Source organism: Tachyglossus aculeatus, chromosome 2 (assembly GCF_015852505.1).
Source record: "Tachyglossus aculeatus isolate mTacAcu1 chromosome 2, mTacAcu1.pri, whole genome shotgun sequence".
NCBI lineage: Eukaryota > Metazoa > Chordata > Mammalia > Monotremata > Tachyglossidae > Tachyglossus > Tachyglossus aculeatus.
The window spans coordinates 105,638,468-105,652,273 of NC_052067.1; the positions used below are offsets into that span (position 1 = coordinate 105,638,468).

The 13,806-nt window shown below is 42.0% G+C and overlaps 1 non-coding gene across 1 annotated transcript; it reads right to left on the reverse strand.

Moving 5' to 3' along the window:
• Nucleotides 1-9,590: 9,590 nt before the first annotated feature.
• On the reverse strand, nucleotides 9,591-9,696 carry LOC119924683. Its single transcript, XR_005449380.1, has one exon. It is a non-coding gene; the product is annotated as a U6 spliceosomal RNA (small nuclear RNA).
• Between the last annotated feature and the right edge of the window lie 4,110 nt (nucleotides 9,697-13,806).

Below are 13,806 nucleotides of genomic sequence, written 5' to 3' on the forward strand. Positions count from 1 at the left end.
GCAGGTGGGGTCCGAAGGGACCATGGTGTGGTCTCAGACTAAAACTGTGTGGGGGTGGTGGGGGGCCAGGCTCCCAGAGTATGGAAGAGGGAGAAGAGGAGAAGCAGCATGGTTCAATGGAAAGAGCCCGGGCTTGGGAGTCAGAGGTCATGGGTTCAAATCCCGGCTCTGCCACTTAGCTGTGTGACGATGGGCAAGTCACTTAACTTCTCTGTGCCTCAGTTCCCTCATCTGTAAAATGGGGATTAAGACTGTGAGCCCCCTGTGGGACAACCTGATCACCTTGTAACCTCCCCAGTGCTTAGAACAGTGCTTTGCACATAGTAAGCACTTAATAAATGCCATTAAAAAAAAAAAAGGAGTCAATGTCCCCTTTCCTTGGCCCAGTTCCAGGTCTCCAGTTTGCAGGGAAGCAGGGATGTGGAGAAGTCAGCATCCCTTCCCTTTGGTGTGGCTTCAGGCCCCAGCATGCCTAGGAACGGTTGGCAGGGGGCATTCTCTTTTCCCGGTGTGGTCTCAAGCCCCAGAGCTTCCCCCTCTAAACTGTGAGCTTGTTGTGGGCAGGGAATGGGTCTGTTTGTTTTTCTATCATACTCTCCCTAGTGCTTAGTACAGTGCTCTGCACATAGTAAGTGCTCAATAAATATGATTGACTAGAAGTGGGGATTTGGGAGGGTCAGTGTCCCTTCCCCTGGATGCACTGCTCTGTAGGGGCTGCCCCACCTCAGAAGCCTGGTGACATCACGTTTGCCCCACATTCCCCTGGCACTGCAACTGGCATCTTGGAATAATAAAAACTATAATTAATAAATACTATGGAATGCTACTAACAGGACAGTGACAAGGAATTAGAAGTAATTCTTCTATTGCCCTTAACATCAGCCCAATCCATTATTGGCATGTCCAGTCCAGTAGTGGTCAATTCATCTTAAAAAGATGTAGAGAAATTAGAGACAGTCCCAAGAGGAGGGATAAAAATAGTTGTTCTTTCCTGGAAATCATTAAGAAATAATAGACAGTCATCTGTCCTGGTTGGTTCCGTTGTTTATTTTTCTAGAAGCAGGTGTCTGAACCAAATAATCTCTCAAGGACACATCTATCTTTAGGATTCTCTGATCCAGTATTCCAAAAAGAAAGGATTAGCATTCTTCCTCATCATCACCAGTATTGATTAGCCACCTACTGTGTGTAGAACTTTGATCTAAGCATTTGGGAGGCATACAAAAGCAGTACAGGACATAATTCTTGACCTAAAGGTTTGTAATTATTCTATCATGAAAATGGATATATTTATTTCCTGGGGAATATTTTTCAATTTGTCAAATTATTAGTGGAAGTGTTTATATTGTATTCTAAGTCTTCTTTAGGAACAAGGTATTGCTAGTGTAATCATTCCAAGCCCTAAACCTCCAGAGATCTGACTTATATTGAATTTATCATAGAAAACCAGTGAAGCACTCAGGTGGAATATGCACATGTGATTGGGTCTATACTAGGCAAACTTCCCAGCTGAGAGAAGCATCCTGCCTGCTGTTTCAAGGCAGGAAGTTTGTGGCCTCATTTTCAAGTGAACGCTCTGCGGATTGGAAACCGGCTTTCCTCCTTGGCATTGAGCATGGTTAGCCTGGAGACTACTTGTAATAATAATTGTGGTAATTGTTAAGCACTTACTATGTGCCAGGCACTGTACTAAGTGCTGGGGTGGATACAAGCAAATTGAATTGGAAATTGCTCCTGTTCCACGTGGGGCTCACAGTCTCAATCTCCATTTTACAGATGAGGTAACTGAGGCACAGAGAAGTTAACTGGCTTGCTTAAGGCCACCCAGCTGAGAAGTGGTGGAGCAAGATTAGAACCCATGACCTACTGATTCCCAGGCTTGTGCTCTATCCACTAGGTCATGCTGCTTCCTCTAACAGGGAATGGTGATGAAGGGAGCTAGATTCCTTGGCAACAGCGCTGCCTGAAACCCATCCCCACACACTCTCCCATCACCTCTGGGAAGAAGAAGCAATCACAGCCCTTTAGCCATTTTGCTGGGAGACAGCCGGGTGATCTAGAATTGCTCTGACATCAGCGACCCTATTTTGCGGAGACTGAGGACTGAAGCCTGGCTCTGTCATGCTCACAAGACTTCCCAAATTTTCCTGGGACAGGCTGAAAAATGTGATCCTTTTGATCCTGGGCAAGGAGGGTGCCCTAGGAAGGCTCTATGGGCTGTTAGAACTGAACAGTTGCTACTGGACAAGGGTACATTTTGTCTAAATATTTGGGGACGGGCTTCAAGCTATTGGTGTGGATCTGGGCCAACATGAAACAGGGTGAGATGGTAGACTTGTAAAGGCCTCTTGTTGTGGCTCAGAACCCTGCTCAAAAATGAAACACTGTCTGCGGTAACCCTGTCCTCTAGACTATAAACCCATTGTGGGCAGGTATTGTCTCTATTGGTGTATTGTATTTTCCAAGCACTTAATACAATGCTCTGCACACAGTAAATGCTCAATAAATATGACAATGAGTAAAGCAGCATGGCCTGTGGAAAGACAACAGATTTGGGAATCAGAGGGCCTGGGTCCTGATCCTGATTCTTCCACTGCCTGCTGTGCAACCTTGGACAAATCACTTAAATTATTTGTGCCTCAGTTTCCTCATGTGCATCCTGGGGATTAAATACCTGTTAATAGCAATAACAATTATGGTAATTGTAAAATGCTACTATGTGCCCAGCACTGTTCTAAGCACTAAGGTAGATACATGGTAATTAGGTTGTCCCACGAGGGGCTCACAGTCTTAATCCCCATTTTACAGATGAAGTAGTTGAGGCATAGAGAAGTTAAGCTACTTGCCCAAGGTCATACAGCAGTCAAATGGCAGTGCCGGGATTAAAACCCACGTCCTCTGACTCCCAAGCCTGTGCTCTTCCCACTGAAGCATGCTGTGATTCATAGTGACTTTATGGCATTTATCCACAGATTTTTCTTGGTAAAAAAGATATGGAAGTGGTTTGCCATTGTCTTCTTTCACATAGTAAAAACTTAAGTCTCTGCTGTTGTCTTTCATCAAAATTTTGATCACTTGATCACCCACCTTTGACTCTTTCCCATGACACTGCTGCCCAGCACAGCTGAATCAGTTTTGCCTGACACTTCAGTTTAGACCTTTCTATTATGGCTAACCCTGGAGAGACAATATCTCTCAGTGGCATAGCTCTAAGCTTCACTGGCGTGTACAAACTCTCCTGCCACGATAAGACATTGATTCATAGGAGAGAGTAGTAATAATAACATTTATTAAGTGCTTACAGTGTTCAGAGCACTGTGCTAAGTGCTGGAAAATAATATTTGAGTGGGAATTTGACATGGACTCTGTCCTTGGGAGAATCACAATCTATGAATAAAGGTGAGGGAGGGGACATGTAACAGACACTTCGGAGCAATGAAGCTTTAAAAAAGCATAGGGTTAATAATAATAATAATAATGGCATTTATTAAGCACTTACTATGTGCAAAGCACTGTTCTAAGTTCTGGGAAGGTTACAAGGTGATCAGGTTGTCCAACAGGGGGCCCAGTCTTAATCCCCATTTTACAGATGAGGTAACTGAGGCCCTGAGAAGTTAAGTGACTTGCCCAAAGTCACACAGCTGACAATTGGCAGAGCTGGGATTTGAACCCATGACTTCTGACTCCAAAGCCTGTGCTTTTTCCACTGAGCCACGCTGCTTTTAAGGACAAATACACAAAGTAGAAACAAAAATCAAAGTACAGAGCTGATCTTTTCCCCACCAGGCTGGTAGAAAGCAGGGGGGGGATGCGGTTTCCGTGATGATGTGGAGGGGAGCAGGTGCTAGTGTCAGAGGAGGCAGTGTGTCTGGCACACAGAGCATCAATCAATCATTCATTCATTCAATCATATTTATTGAGCACTTACCATGTGCAAAGCACTGTACTAAGTGCTTGGGAGAGTACAGTATAACAGTAATCAGACATTCCCTGCCCACAAGGAACTTACAGTCCCTAAGGGGAGACAGGCATTAATATAGATAAATCAATAAATCACAGGTTTTTACATAATCATAGGTACTGAGTGCTTATTACGTGCACAGCAGCATGACTCAGTGGAAAGAGCACGGGCTTTGGAGTCACAGGTCACGGGTTCAAATCCCGGCTCTACCAATTGCCAGCTGTGTGACTTTGGGCAAGTCACTTAACTTCTCTGTGCCTCAGTTACCTCATCTGTAAAATGGGGATTAAGACTATGAGCCCCCCGTGGGACAACCTGATCACCTTGTAACCTCCCCAACGCTTTGAACAGTGCTTTGGACATAGTAAGCGCTTAATAAATGTCATCATTATTATTGTTATTATTACTAAGCACTTGGAAGAGTAAAGTACAACCAAAGTAGCAGGTAGGTTCCCTGCCCATAACAAGCTCACAGTCTAGAGGGGAAGACAGACATGAATTTGAATGCTGGGAGCAAGCAGAGAGTTTCTCAGTCACAGTGGAAGGGGGCTGAAGGTCTTCAGAGAGACGAAGCTGAAATCACCAGGTGTTTTTTCACTCAGCTGTTTTCCCTCCTAGACTTTGAGCTCCTTGTGTGACTATGTCTGACATGATTATCGTGTATCTACCCTAGTGCTTAGTACAGTACTAGGCACATAATAAGTTCTTTAAAAATACCACAATTATTAGTAGTAGTATTACTGGATAATGATGATTATTATGATCATTATGTTTATCATTATTTCTCTTTCCCTACACCTTAGACTATGAGTCCCAGGTGGGACAGAGACTTTTCCCAACCTAATTAACTTGTAGATGTCCCAGCTCTTAGAACAGTGTTTGACACATAGCACTTAACAAATACCACACACACACACACACACACACACACACACACACACACACACACACACACACACACACACTGCATGAATACCGAGGACTGACAGGAGGCCCTCCACAATAACAAAGTATGAATGGAGAGAACAGTGAGCTGAAAAAAAATCCAACAAATTGTCTATCAGTCTGTCAGATAAATTGATATCAGGAGTTCCCACCCATGACCAGTTCCAGATAGGATGGGTACAGGACATCAAAAACGTTACCCTGTCTATAACAATAATAATAATAATAATGGCATTTCTTAAGCACTTACTATGTACAAAGCACTGTTCTAAGTGCTGGGTAGGATACAACGCGATCAGGTTGTCCCATGTGGGGCTCACAGTCTTAATCCCCATTTTACAAATGAGGTAACTGAGGCACAGAGAAGTTAAGTGACTTGTCACACAGCTGACAAGTGGCGGAGCCAGGATTAGAACCCATGACCTCTGACTCCCAAGCCTGGGCTCTTTCCACTGAGCCACGCCGCTTCCCTAATATACTATACTATAATCTATAGTCTATACTATAATCTCTCTACATGGACTATTTAGATAATAATAATAATGATGGCATTTTTTAAGCACTTACTATGTGCAAAGTACTGTTCAAAGCACTGGGGGGATACAAGGTGATCACGTTGTCCCACTTGGGGCTCACAGTCTTAATCCCCATTTTACAGATGAGAGAACTGAGGCTCAGAGAAGTGAAGTGACTTGCCCAAGGTCACACAGCAGGCATGTGGGGGAGCCAGGATTAGAACCCATGACCTCTGACTCCCAAGCCCGGGCTCTTTCCACTGAGCCATGTTGCTTCTAAAGTTATTTATTTGTTTTTGTTACAGGGACAATTTTTCAGTTAAAATTCTTTAAAAAATATCCCTCTCTCCAATATAGAATGCATTATTATGAATGAAATGCAAGCACAGCTTCTCGTTCAATGAATACAATAGTGTTCCAGAACAATGTCGGTCAGTCAGCATTATTTACTTAGTGCCTACTTTGTGAAGAGCAAATTTGGGATCATAAAGTTAAAGTAAAAGGTATGCACTTTGTCTTGAGGAACTTAAAATATAATGGAAAGACAGGCTGGTATATTATATTTACATAGAATGGAAACAAGAGGAAAACAACTGGAAGCAACCAAAGAAGAAAAAGATTAAATAAATATGTGAATAAGCAAGTAGAATGTGTAAATCAACATTCCCATAAATGGTTAAGGTGGCTGCTGGGATCACAAGATATCATTGACTTCATTCATTCAATGGATGGAATGACTCCAAAGAGCTGATTTGACTAAAGGACTATTCAGACAGCACCTTCTAACATTCATCTCTGCAATGATTTGTTCATAGGTTTAGTTCAGTTCACTTACGGCTAATTATAATCTGGTCTTCAAACTCATTTCTATTTTTGTTCACCAGTGGCGGCAATATATTTTTACTTACGGAAAAGTATACTTCTTCCTTGAAACTACAGCCTCTAATTCTTTGAATATCTAGAGTTGTTCGTGTTTTTCCAAGGCATTTTCACACCAATTACCTCAGCTTGTACTCCCAACATTTCTAGGAGCTAGGGAGCAGCAGGTGTCCTTAGTTCCATTCTACAGATGATGATACTGAGGCACTGAAACGTTAACTGACTAGCCTGAGGTCACACAGCAGGCTGGTGGCAGAGCTGGGGCTGGAACTGAGATCTCCTGGTTCCCAGGAAGCTTTTTTCTCATCTCTCTACTGATTTCTATTTGTTTTTATTCATGATGGTTCCAACAGCCCTTTACAGAACCACTGTCATTTCCTACCCACTTTTCTCTATCTCTTTCTCTCCCTTGCTGTCTTTTGGCTCTCTCTCATAGAAACTGGAGCGGGTCTCATGGTGCTTGGCGCATGGCAGGAGGCAATATGATTTTTCCTTTGTAACTCCTAATGATCTTTTCTTTGTAACCCTCATTCTCAATTAAGTCCTCAAAAGGCAAAGTCTATGCATATGTACACAACTAAGAGACAGTCTTCTCCTTGTTTTTCTTACGATTGTGCTTGTGAATGAAACCCTAAAATTATCAATTGGATAATAGAGGAATGCAGCTCTTCCAAATGGCTGGGTTAAATTGGCGGGGATTTCAAGTGGCATTATCATTAATAATTAATAGTAATTAGCCTGATCCGCCTGCAAACTGTTTCAGGGGGCTCAGTAACACACCACTGGGTGCCGTGGAGGGATCAGAGACTCTTTTTCTTCACTCGTAGCTCCTCTAAATCTCAGCAGGTCACGGCATACTTCAGCTAGAATCTTCAAGCCCTGTAGTGCTTGGGATGATATTGGGGTGTATTATAGGCTGCTTCATTCTCCTCCTCCTCGTGATCATCTCTTCATCATCATCAACAGTGTTAACTGAATATCTTTGAAACACTGTGGGAATATTCAGAATGGTGGATTTTCTGGCCTTAATAGTACAAGGGAGATTCAAGCCAGGCTGGAATGATTCCTGACTTGGAAATAATCATCTGAGGGTCCTGTATTTGTTCCAAAGAACTATCCCAATCTCCCTTGGCCCCTTACGAATTGGGTCTTGCCAAGGAGAGGCAAGGAGGTGCAGGGGTGTCTGAACAACAAAATTGTTTCAGGTCAGAGGGAACTTTGTGCCCCATCTCTGCATTATGAAGGACAGTCCTGGATCCTAAGAAGATGAGCAATCACCTCTCTAGAAGGGGGTTAATGACACTAAATAGCTATGCTATCCTAATATAATATTAATAATGGTATTCATTAAGTGCTATGTGCCGAGCACTGTTCTATCAATCAATCAATCGTATTTATTAAGCCCTTACTGTGTGCAGAGCACTGTACTAAGCGCTTGGGAATTACAAGTTGGCAACATATAGAGACAGTCCCTACCCAACAGTGGGCTCACAGTCTAAAAGGGGGAGACAGAGAACAAAACCAAACATACTAACAAAATAAAATAAATAGAATAGATATGCACAAATAAAATAAATAGAGTAATAAATATGTACAAACATATATACATATATACAGGAATATCTGTCCATGCATACAATTGGATTGACCCGTATTTTTAATTATCCAAAGTTTTCCTAGATTATAGTCCTCTGGATCATAGGGTACAATTGTTAACTTTATCGAGTGTGGTGGTGGAATAGGTACGGGGATTTTAAGGGGCAGGGCCTGAAAATGGAAAAGGCTTCAAGCAAGCTAGAAAGCCACTGTTTTGGGCCTTGTCAGGCTGTTTGAATATTCTCAGGTTTTGTCAGAGACCTGGGATGACCTAGTATGACAGCCCCTATCAAACAGGTGTGGAAGGCAGTTGCCCCTGTTGCACCCCTGACGTTGGGCCCTACGCTATAGGATAATGATTTGACTAATTTCATGACTAGCAAACTTAGGTGGTTCCCTCGAAGAAGTAAGAATGCTTAAATTACTGTCTTCAAACAGGTGAAGGATTTTTATGAGAGGTGTGCAGGTCTGTTGCTCTGCATATCTCCTGAGGCCAAGCAAGAAGAAATAGGATTGTATGAAAGAAGTAGAGATTTTAGTTGGGCAAAATGGATAGGGATGGGATGAAACACAGAGACAGGTTGTAGAATCCCCTCTAGACTGTAAGCTTATTGTGGGCAGGGGGTGTGCCTGTTTATTGCTGCATTGTATTCTCCCAAGTGCTTAGTACAGTGCTCTACACACACTAAATGCTTAATAAATGCAATTGACTAACTTTAGACAATCACCTTTGAGGCATAGGGCTGTAGTAGATCATTTCTTGGGTTGTACTCTCCCATGAAGCACTCAGTACAGGGCTCTGCACACAGTAAGCGCTCAATAAATATGATTGAATTGAATTCTTAAGGTCACTTTCAGCTCTGGAGTCCATGATTCAGACCCTGCCTGTTCTATATGGAATTCAATCTATCAGTCATATTTATTTAGCACTTACTGTGTGCAGAGCACTGTACTCAGTGCTTGGGAGAGTACAACACAACAACTTAACAGACATCTTCCCTTCCCACAATGAGTTTACAGTAATTCAGGTTGGAAATCAATCACTCACTCAAACAAAACTATCTATTGAGAACCTAGTGTGGTCAGAACACTGTATGAAATGTTTGAGAGTGTAAACCAGAAGCAAAAATCAGATTCATCACCTTTTTTCAATTGTGAGCTCCTTGAAGTAAAGGACCATGTTCAATTCACACCTGGGTATTCTGTCCCATTCATTCATTCAATTGTATTTATTGAGCGCTTGCTGTGTGCAGAGCACTGTACTAAGCGCTTGGGAAGTACAAGTCAGCAACGTATAGAGACTGTCCCTACCCAACATTATTTAGTACAGCACTCTGCACACAGTATGCACTTAATAAATACCATTAGCACTATTCAAAGAGTGTGTTTTCCCCAAATGGGGAGGGTGGGGACAGGCAGACACGTCATTATCAATGGTGGCTGTTTGGCTGACCCGACATAGGATGTTGGGATTTAATCAGGAGGCTTCCTGGAGGACTTGGAAGATGGAGAGACTGGTGGTCTGGTGGATTTGGGGATGGGGTGACAGAAGTTCCAGGTGGGAAAGATGGCAAGAACAAAGTTTCCAAGGTGGAAAATTCAGTTAGAAGGTGAGCTTGGGAGGGGTGAAGAGTGTCAACCAGGGAACGACAGGCAAAGAGAGTCAACATACAAGATGGGGAATGTTGGTATAGAGAAACATGGGACATTCAAGGAATTTGCATGTCATCCTAGTGAAGAGGTCACGCTAAATCTTCTCTGAAATCATTCCAAGTACAGAGTATGTGTGCCAAAGGAAACTAAAAGACCGATATGCGAAAGACAGACGTTCACAGTGCCATCTCTTCAAACGAGCTAGGTGGGACTAGGCAAAGAGAGTGTAGAAGGGAAAGCCACTTCTCTTTCTATACAGTTTTTTTTTTCTTTTTAGAACGGCTACTTTGTTCAACTGAATAGAACTGACATTGTCACACTTCTCAAGCTGTCTGCAAAGATGCCTAGAGGCAAATCAGTAGGTTCTATTAGCTCCTTACTTAAAACACCAGTTCCCTTTTATTAGCAAAATTGTTTCACTATTCAATAGTGTTCATTTTTCAACCACAACAATATTTTCTAGCTGCATATTATACTTCACTGAGAGAGTATAAAAGAGGAAATATTATATTTGTGTCTATTGTTGGGGTATTTATAGTTTATTATCCCTAAATCTATTTATTTTTAACTCTGCGATCCTGGTCTAACTTTACTGTTATTTGATTGACTATATTGCATTTATTTGGGGACTATTGTTTCATGACAAGGGAGTTGATCCTCTAGCAATTACCTACTTATTGAGGTCAACTGAGGTCAGAGGTGTGACTGGATTTTTTTTTTAAGGCTGGTAAAGTAAACCAAAAGGAATTCCTAGCTTATGGCATTTTCAATTTGCTCTTACATTTTCCAAATAAAAATTATGTTGTCTCATTTCATTTTTTCCTGGTATGTGACAAAATCTTCTTCCATTTCCTCATTACCTCCCTATTGTGACCAAGTTGTGCTGAGTTTTAATGGCTTTGCTAGGGACATGGTTAGATTCTGGTTTTCTGTATAGCATTTTGTTTTTCACTCTCCTCGGTCTCAGGCTTATTCTACCGAGTATCCAGGGGAAATTGCTGTGACTTATTTTGAACAATTCCTGCTTTTTCTGGTGGTGGAGGATTTGTTGACATTTGCAGCTAGCCCTGCTGCTATTATGAATCGGAAGCTGGTCTATGAGCTTCCCCACACTCAGAGTTAAGCTGCACTGAAAGGAAAAACGGTAGAAAATGTAAATGGGAGAAACTTAAAGACTTGGAATAAGGGACCATTTTTAAAAACTAAACCAAAACCCCTCAAATCTCTATTATTTTAAATGTAGCAACACAGCTGGAACATAAGGTAGCCCTGTCAGAACTTTGTTGAGGAGAGTTATTCTTTCCACATATTAATCTCCGTTTGATTATCTGGGTCTTTGATAAGTGAATCTCATTTTATCATGATCACAATAATAAAATAAAGGAAGCCCTTCGTAGTTGGGAAAATATTTTCAAACTATATAGGTTATTCAGCACAATAAAAAAGATGAGAAATCAGTTATCGAGAGTTTCTTTGTTTTAGTGAGTTCTAAATCGAACTGTTCCATTGAGCTTACTGCTTTTATACAAGGTGACAGTTTTAAATGTTGCTTGGCTCCTATTAACTAATGCTGTTGTCTCCATCTAGATTATACATAAAAACGCCTCCCCCCTTCCCTCATGAGGATTTATGTGCGATATACATTTAGTGAATAAAGTAGTTGAAGGGACAACCTGGTGGGACTGTTTGTGTGTGTGTGCGTGTATGCATACACCCATACTTGCACACACACATGCTGCTTTGAGGGTGTGAATTTGTGTACACACATCATCACCCAACACTTGCACGCAAATAGGTACCCTTAAGATTGATTCCAGAGTATTTTCAGACTTGTCTGAAAGCCTGATTTTTGTGATTCTTGTTGTTGTTGTTTTTCTCGTGCTCTACACGTAACATAAAATTTTGATTTAGATAGTGTGTCCCAGTGGTCCTGTCTGCACTCAACAAACGGTTCCATGTCACTCGCTGCATCCCAATATCGAGGCCGCAGAGGAGCTCGGTGGCGGCTAATCCTCTGAGCTTGTTAATAAGCTTAGGAGCACGTTCATTGAAGACTGACGCGTTAGTCACAAACAGGGAGAAAATATCTACTGGGGGAAGCTGAATTGGTTTTAATCATCTGCTAATCACCAGTAATGAGACCTACTCTGGGGAAGAAAAGAAAAACAGATAGTCGGAGGGAGGTTTTGTTCTTCACAGCAGAGTAACAGGGAATGAGAGGGCAGCTGTTATTAGAAGAGAAAGGATGGAAAGAAAGGAGGGATTTGGCCAGAGCAGATGAAGCTGCTTCTGTGGCTCACTGTTTTGTTAGCTGAGTGTTTCTTTCATTCAATCCCCCAAACTTCAGATCTTTCAGATTCTCTGAAAGCCCACCTCTACAATATTGCTTCGGGAAGAAAGGGACTTTCACCCTCTCCGTCCCCCTATTGGACTTGCACACCGAACATTTTGCCACTGTCCTTTCCATGTTTTAGCTTGAGGGCAGGAGCAAAGTAAATTGCAAAGGGAACTCTGATAGGTATGATCATGAAAAGACTGAGGGCAGGAGGGATAAGCTGAGGTGGGAATGTTGTTCTCCATTGTCCTCAAAGTTTTGGGGCTAACAAAGAATCCAGAAAGAATGACTGTCCAGGGATTGGTTGGAAAATGTTGGATTTGTCCAAACAGGAGGGAGGATTTAGCCGCAGGGGGGTGGGGAGGATTAACTGAGTGATCTGAACTGAGTCCAGATCTTGGCTGCCATTTTGAATGTTGCTATTTTATTTCTAAGATCCTTTAGGCTAAAAATTGGAAGAACTAAAGGAGAATTGTATTTCGATGAGCAGTTCATTTGAGCAGGTAAAAATTGGTAGGTTTGTCAAAAAAGACAATTTAGTCTCTACCATATATTTTTCAAGTGATAATCCATAGCTGAATGATAATTAACTCAAGACAAGAGAAACCGTAGAGAAGGAATGAGGATGTGATTGGATCCAGGCAAATGGAAGGGGTCTAGATTGAATGAATAATAATAATAATGATAATGATAATAATAATGGCATTTGTTAAGCACTTACTATGTGCAAAGCACTGTTCTAAGCGCTGGGGGGATACAAGGTGATCAGGTTGTCCCACGTGGGGCTCACAGTCATAATACCCATTTTACAGATGAGGTAACTGAGGCTCAGAGAAGTTAAGTGACTTGCCCATGGTCACACAGCAGACATGTGGCGGAGCCGGTATTCGAACCCATGACCTCTGACTCCAATGCCCTTGTTCTTTCCACTGAGCCACGCTGCCTCTCAAAGGATCACAGTCATTACCGTTTGTATTTTTTTATTCACTTAATACTGAAAAATCTTCACCTGGAAGATATGTGTATCCCCTTGGTAGGGAACCAAAGACAGTTGCAAAAAGAAACACTTTGGAATAGTTGTGAACCAATTGTCCATTGTATGTCAGAGAATAAATGTTGAAATATGAAGACTTGATTTGTAGCTTTTTTGTGACTACTTCATGCCAAGAGACTAAGAGAAGGAAAACATAATTTGAGGTTTGGATTCCTTGAGGGTGGTGGTGAAGATGTTGACTACCTGAATGGAAGGCAGGCCAAAATTTGGGTGGAGAATTAGTCACAGCAACAGTTTCTGTCACATCAAAAAAAAGCAGATTTTCTTCCAGTTTATGGCTTTCTGTAACTCCATTTGGACCTGAAGTACTTTTCTGTTTCTTCAAGATTGAATACAATCACAATTTAATTCAAAGACCTACTGAGAGCTCACCTCTTCCAGGAGGTCTTCCCAGACTGATCCCCCTTTTCCTCTGCCCCTCCTCCCCTCCTCATTGCCCCACTCCCTCTCTCTGCCCTCCCCTCTTCCCCTCCCCACAGCACTTGCATATATTTGTACGTATTTATTACTCTATTTTATTAATGATGTGTAAATAGCTATAATCCTATTTGTTCTGATGGTATTGACACTTGTCTACTTGTTTCGTTTTGTTGTCTGTCTCCCCCTTCTAGACTGTGAGCCCGTTGTTGGGTAGGGACCGTCTCTGTATGTTGCCGATTTGTACTTCCCAAGCGCTTAGTACAGTGCTCTGCACACAGTAACGCTCAATAAATACGATTGAATGAATTTCCAAAGGACTACTTCATCGAATCTCCCTATCACACTTTCCCCAAAACAATCCCAAAACACAGATGGGTTGAGTGGATCACAATCATTGACTCAAAATATGCTAGAAGCAGCATGACTTAGTGGAAAGTGTATAGGCCTG